Source organism: Arachis ipaensis, chromosome B7 (assembly GCF_059453495.1).
Source record: "Arachis ipaensis isolate K30076 ecotype BB chromosome B7, ASM5945349v1, whole genome shotgun sequence".
In the NCBI taxonomy this organism is placed as follows: Eukaryota; Viridiplantae; Streptophyta; class Magnoliopsida; order Fabales; family Fabaceae; genus Arachis; species Arachis ipaensis.
In genome coordinates this window covers 23,778,795-23,786,320 of record NC_142442.1, presented here as the reverse complement: position 1 = coordinate 23,786,320, position 7,526 = coordinate 23,778,795, and the positions used below count along the sequence as shown (strand labels likewise).

Here is a 7,526-nt window from a genome sequence, read left to right as displayed (position 1 = left end):
CTTACCCTGTATTCACTTATGTATTTTTCAACGGTAGAGTTTCTGCACTCCATAGATTAAGGTGTGGAGCTCTGCTGTTTCTCATGAATTAATGCAAAGTACTACTGTTTTTCTATTCAATTCAACTTATTCTGCTTCTAAGATATTCATTCGCACTTCAACATGAATGTGATGAACGTGACAATCATCATCATTCCCTATGAATGCGTGCCTGACAACCACTTCCGTTCTACCTTCGATTGAATGAGTATCTCTTGGATCTCTTAGTCAGAATCTTCGTGGTATAAGCTAGATTGATGGCGGCATTCATGAGAGTCTGGAAAGTCTAAACCTTGTCTGTGGTATTCTGAGTAGGACTCTGGGATTGAATGACTGTGACGAACTTCAAACTCGCAAGTGCTGGGCATAGTGACAGATGCAAAAGGAGGGTGAATCCTATTCCAGTATGATCGAGAACCTCAGATGATTAGCCGTGCTGTGACAGAGCATTTGGACCATTTTCACAAGAGGATAGGATGCAGCCATTAACCACGGTGATGCCTCCAGATGATTAGCCATGCAGTGACAGCGCATCGGACTATTTTCACAGAGAGGATGAAAAGTAGCCATTGACAATGGTGATGTCCTTACATAAAGCCAGCCATAGAAAGGAGTAAGATTGATTGGATGAAGACAGCAAGAAAGCAGAAGTTCAGAGGAACGAACGCATCTCCATATACTTATCTGAAATTCTCACCAATGATATACATAAGTATTTCTATCTTTATTTTCTGTCTATTTATTATTTATTTTCGAAAACTCCATAATCAATTATTATCCGCCTGACTGAGATTTACAAGATGACCATAGCTTGCTTCATACCAACAATCTCCGTGGGATCGACCCTTACTCACGTAAGGTTTATTACTTGGACGACCTAGTGCACTTGCTGGTTAGTTGTATCGAAGTTGTGAATGAAAAAAAATGATTTATTAAGACGTGCGTACAGAGTTTTTGGCGCCGTTGCCTGTGAACCTGAAAGGACTCTGAAGAGGAAACTAAGAGAAGCTAAATTACAACAATCCAGCAAGCACCTTTCAGAAATTTTCGAACAAGAAGAGGAGATGGCAGCCGAAAATAATAATAATGCAAGGAGGATGCTTGGTGACTTTACTGCACCTAATTCCAATTTACATGGAAGAAGCATCTCCATCCCTACCATTGGAGCAAACAACTTTGAGCTGAAACCTCAATTAGTTTCTCTGATGCAGCAGAACTGCAAGTTTCATGGACTTCCATCTGAAGATCCTTTTCAGTTCTTAACTGAATTTTTGCAGATCTGTGATACTTTTAAGACTAATGAGTAGATCCTGAAGTCTACATGCTCATGCTTTTCCCTTTTGCTATAAGAGACAGAGCTAGAGTGTGGTTGGACTCTCAACCCAAAGATAGCCTGAACTCTTGGGATAAGCTGGTCACGACTTTCTTAGCCAAGTTCTTTCCTTCTCAAAAGCTGAGCAAGCTTAGAGTGGATGTTCAAACCTTTAGACAGAAAGAAGGTGAATCCCTCTATGAAGCTTGGGAGAGATACAAGCAACTGACCAAAAAGTGTCCTTCTGACATGCTTTCAGAATGGACCATCCTGGATATATTCTATGATGGTCTGTCTGAATTAGCTAAGATGTCATTGGATACTTCTGCAGGTGGATCCATTCACCTAAAGAAAACACCTGCAGAAGCTCAAGAACTCATTGACATGGTTGCTAATAACCAGTTCATGTACACTTCTGAGAGGAACCCTGTGAGTAATGGGACGCCTCAGAAGAAGGGAATTCTTGAAATTGATACTCTGAATGCCATATTGGCCCAGAATAAAATATTGACTCAGCAAGTCAATATGATTTCTCAAAGTCTGAATGGAATGCAAGCTGCATCCAACAGTACTCAAGAGGCATCTTCTGAAGAAGAAGCTTATGATCCTGAGAACCCTGCAATAGCAGAGGTGAATTACATGGGTGACCCATATGGAAACACCTATAATCCCTCATGGAGAAATCACCCAAATCTCTCATGGAAGGATCAACAAAATCCTCAACAAGGCTTTAATAATGGTGGAAGAAATAGGTTTAGCAATAGCAAGCCTTTTCCATCATCCACTCAGCAACAGACAGAGAACTCTGAACAAAATACCTCTAATTTAGCAAACTTAGTCTCTAATCTATCTAAGGCCACTATGAGTTTCATGAATGAAACAAGGTCCTCCATTAGAAATTTGGAAGCACAAGTGGGCCAGCTGAGTAAAAGGATCACTGAAATCCCTCCTAGTACTCTCCCAAGCAATACAGAAGAAAATCCAAAAGAAGAGTGCAAGGCCATTGAATTGATCACCATGGCCGAACCTGTAAGGGAGGGAGAGGACGTGAATCCCAGTGAGGAAGATCTCCTAGGACGTCCAGTGATCAATAAGGAGTTTCCCTCTGAGGAACCAAAGGAATCTGAGACTCATCTAGAGACCATAGAGATTCCATTAAACCTCTTTATGCCATTCATGAGCTCTGATGAGTATTCCTCTTCTGAAGAGAATGAGGATTTTACTGAAGAGCAAGTTGCCAAGTTCCTTGGTGCAATCATGAAGCTGAATGCCAATTTATTTGGTAAAGAGACTTGGGGAGATGAACCTCACCTGTTCACCAATGAACTAAATGCATTGGATCAACTGAGATTGCCTCAGAAGAAACAGGATCCTGGAAAGTTCCTAATACCTTGTACCATAGGCACCATGACCTTTGAGAAGGCTCTATGTGACCTGGGGTCAGGAATAAACCTCATGCCACTCTCTGTAATGGAGAAACTGGGAATCTTTGAGGTGTAAGCTGCTAGAATCTCATTAGAGATGGCAGACAATTCCAGAAAATAGGCTTATGGACAAGTAGAGGACATATTAGTAAAGGTTGAAGGCCTTTACATCCCTGCTGATTTTATAATCCTGGATACTGGGAAGGATGAGGATGAATCCATCATTCTTGGAAGACCCTTCCTAGCCACAGCAAGAGCAGTGATTGATGTTAACAGAGGTGAACTAGTCCTTCAATTGAATGAGGACTCCCTTGAGTTTAAAACTCAAGGACATCCTTCTGTAAACATGAAAAAGAGGCACAATAAGCTTCTCTCAAAACAGAGTCAACCAGAGCCCCCACAGTCAAACTCTAAGTTTGGTGTTGGGAGGCCACAACCAAACTCTAAGTTTGGTGTTGAACTCCCATATCCAAACTCTAAGTTTGGTGTTGGGGAGTCTCAACAATGCTCTGAACATCTGTGAGGCTCCATGAGAGCCCACTATCAAGCTATTGACATTAAAGAAGCGCTTGTTGGGAGGTAACCCAATTTTATTTAATTATATTTTTATTAGTTATATGTCTTTATAGGTTCATGATCATGTGGAGTCATAAAATAAATCAAAAAATTAAAAACAGAATCAAAAACAGCAGAAGAAAAATCACACCCTGGAGGAGGATCTTACTGGCGTTTAAACGCCAGTAAGGAGCATCTGGCTGGCATTCAACGCCAGAACAGAGCATGGATCTGGCGTTGAATGCCAGAAACAAGCAGCATCCTGGCGTCCAGACGCCAGAAATGCACAGTGAAGAAGAGCTGGCGCTGAACGCCAGAAACAAGCATCTGGCTGGCGTTCAACGCCAGAAATATGCTGCATCTGGGCGTTGAACGCCCAGAACAAGCATCAGTTCGGCGTTTAAACACCAGAATTTCATGCAAAGGCATTTTACATGCCTAATTGGTGCAGGGATGCAATTCCTTGACACCTCAGGATCTGTGGACCCCACAGGATCATCTCAGCATCTGTGGACCCCACAGGATCCCCACCTACCACCACTCACTCTCTTCCCTCTTCTCAATGTTCATCCTCTCTTCCCAATAAACACTCTTCCCCAAAACTCTTCACCAATCACCTCAATCTCTCTTCCCTATCATTACTTCACCACTCACATCCATCCACTCTTCCCCATAAACCTACCTCATAAACTCCACTTACCTTCAAAATTCAAAATCAATTTTCCACCCAAACCCACCCTATATGGCCGAAATTAACCCCCCTCCCCTCCCTATATAAAGCCCTCCATTCTTCCTCATTTTCACACAACACAACCCTCTCTTCTCTTCTTGGCCGAATACACCTCTCCCTCCTCTCCTCCATATTTTCTTCTTCTTCTTCATCTATTCTTTCTTCTCTTGCTCGAGGGCGAGCAATATTCTAAGTTTGGTGTGGTAAAAGCATAAGCTTTTGTTTTTCCATTACCATTGATGGCACCCAAGACCGGAGAATCCTCTAGAAAAGGGAAAGGGAAGACAAAAGCTTCCACCTCCGAGTCATGGGAGATGGAAAGATTCATCTCCAAAGCTCATCAAGACCACTTCTATGATGTTGTGGCCAAGAAGAAGGTGATCCCCGAGGTCCCTTTCAAACTCAAGAGAAATGAGTATCCGGAGATCCGACATGAGATCCATAGAAGAGGTTGGGAAGTTCTAACAAACCCCATCCAACAAGTCGGAATTCTAATAGTTCAAGAGTTCTATGCTAATGCATGGATCACAAGGAACCATGATCAAAGTAAGAACCCGAACCCAAAGAATTATCTCACCATGGTTCGGGGGAATTACTTAGATTTTAGTCCGGAAAATGTAAGGTTGGCGTTCAACTTGCCAATGATGGAAGAGAACGCACGCCCCTACACAAGGAGAGTCAACTTTGATCAAAGGTTGGACCAAGTCCTCATGGACATATGTGTGGAAGGAGCTCAATGGAAGATTGACTCAAAAGGCAAACCGGTTCAACTGAGAAGACTGGACCTTAAGCCTGTAGCTAGAGGATGGTTGGAGTTCATTCAACGCTCAATCATTCCCACTAGCAACCGGTCTGAAGTTACTATAGACCGGGCCATCATGATCCATAGCATCATGATTGGAGAAGAGGTAGAGGTTCATGAGATTATACCTCAAGAACTCTACAAGGTGGCTGACAAGTCCTCCACTATGGCAAGGTTAGCTTTTCCTCACCTCATTTGCCATCTATGCAATTCGGCTGTGATTGACATAGAAGGAGACATTCCCATTGAGGAAGAGAAGCCCATCACTAAGAAAAGGATGGAGCAAACAAGAGAGCCCATTCATGGATCTCAAGAGACGCATGAAGCTCATCACCATGAGATCCCGGAGATGCCTCAAATGCATTTTCCTCCACAAAACTATTGGGAACAAATCAACACCTCCTTAGGAGAATTAAGTTCCAACATGGGACAATTAAGGGTGGAACATCAAGAGCACTCCATCATCCTTCATGAAATTAGAGAAGATCAAAAAGCAATGAGGGAGGAGCAACAAAGACAAGGAAGAGACATAGAAGAGCTCAAGGATATCATTGGTTCCTCAAGAAGGAAACGCCACCATCACTAAGGTGGACTCATTCCTTGTTCTTACATTCTCTGTTTTTCGTTTTCTTTATGTTAAGTGCTTATCTATGTTTGTGTCTTATTACATGATCATTAGTAGTTAGTAACTTTGTCTTAAAGTTATGAATGTCCTATGAATCCATCACCTCTCTTAAATGAAAAATGTTTTTAATTCAAAAGAACAAGAAGTACATGAGTTTTGAATTTATCCTTGAACTTAGTTTAATTATATTGATGTGGTGACAATATTTTTTGTTTTCTGAATGAATGCTTGAACAGTGCATATGTCTTTTGAAGTTGTTGTTTAAGAATGTTAAATATGTTGGCTCTTGAAAGAATGATGACAAGGAGACATGTTATTTGACAATCTGAAAAATCATAAAAATGATTCTTGAAGCAAGAAAAAGCAGTGAATACAAAATCTTACAGAAAAAAATAGAAAAAAAATAGCGAAAAAAAAATAATAGAAAGAAAAAGAAAAAAAAAGCAAGCAGAAAAAGCCAAAAGCTCTTAAAACCAAAAGGCAAAAGAAAAAAAAAGCCAGTAACTCTTAAAACCAAAAGGTAAGGGTAAATAAAAAAGATCCCAAGGCTTTGAGCATCAGTGGATAGGAGGGCCTAAAGGAATAAAATCCTGGCCTAAGCAGCTAAACCAAGCTGTCCCTAACCATGTGCTTGTGGCGTGAAGGTGTCAAGTGAAAACTTGAGACTGAGCGGTTAAAGTCAAGGTCCAAAGCAAAAGAAGAGTGTGCTTAAGAACCCTGGACACCTCTAATTGGGGACTTTAGCAAAGTTGAGTCACAATATGAAAAGGTTCACCCAATTATGTGTCTGTGGCATTTATGTATCCAGTGGTAATACTGGAAAACAAAGTGCTTAGGGCCACGGCCAAGACTCATAAAGTAGCTGTGTTCAAGAATCAACATACTGAACTAGGAGAATCAATAACACTATCTGAACTCTGAGTTCCTATAGATGCCAATCATTCTGAACTTCAATGGATAAAGTGAGATGCCAAAACTATTCAAGAGGCAAAAAGCTACAAGTCCCGCTCATCTGATTGGAGCTATGTTTCATGATAGTTTGGAATTTATAGTATATTCTCTTCTTTTTATCCTATTTGATTTTCAGTTGCTTGGGGACAAGCAACAATTTAAGTTTGGTGTTGTGATGAGCGGATAATTTATACGCTTTTTGGCATTGTTTTTAGTATGTTTTTAGTAGGATCTAGTTACTTTTAGGGATGTTTTCATTAGTTTTTATGTTAAATTCACATTTCTGGACTTTACTATGAGTTTGTGTGTTTTTCTGTAATTTCAGGTATTTTCTGGCTGAAATTGAGGGACTTGAGCAAAAATCAGATTCAGAGGTTGAAGAAGGACTGCTGATGCTGTTGGATTCTGACCTCCCTGCACTCAAAGTGGATTTTCTGGAGCTACAGAACTGAAAATGGCGCGCTTTCAATGGCGTTGGAAAGTAGACATCCAGGGCTTTCCAGCAATATATAATAGTCTATACTTTGACCGAGTTTAGATGACGCAAAAGGGCGTTGAACGCGAGTTCTATGCTGCAGTCTGGAGTTAAACGCCAGAAACACGTCACGAACCAGAGTTGAACGCCAGAAACATGTTACAACTTGGCGTTCAACTCCAGAAAGAGCCTCTACACGTGTAACATTCAAGCTCAGCCCAAGCACACACCAAGTGGGCCCCGGAAGTGGATTTATGCATCAATTACTTATCTCTGTAAACCCTAGTAACTAGTTTAGTATAAATAGGACTTTTTACTATTGTATTAGACATCTTATGATCTTGGGATCATCTTTTGATCATTTTTAGATCTCTAGACCTCCATGGGAGGCTGGCCACTCGGCCATGATTACCCTGTATTCACTTATGTATTTTCAACGGTAGAGTTTCTGCACTCCATAGATTAAGGTGTGGAGCTCTGCTGTTCCTCATGAATTAATGCAAAGTACTACTGTTTTTCTATTCAATTCAACTTATTCCGCTTCTAAGATATTCATTCGCACTTCAACATGAATGTGATGAACGTGACAATCATCATCATTCCCTATGAATGC

At 41.0% G+C, this 7,526-nt stretch overlaps 1 non-coding gene across 1 annotated transcript; it reads right to left on the bottom strand.

Moving 5' to 3' along the window:
- Positions 1-1,498: 1,498 nt before the first annotated feature.
- On the bottom strand, positions 1,499-1,606 carry LOC148550594 (small nucleolar RNA R71). The gene has a single exon (XR_015892930.1). It is a non-coding gene; the product is annotated as a small nucleolar RNA R71 (small nucleolar RNA).
- Between the last annotated feature and the right edge of the window lie 5,920 nt (positions 1,607-7,526).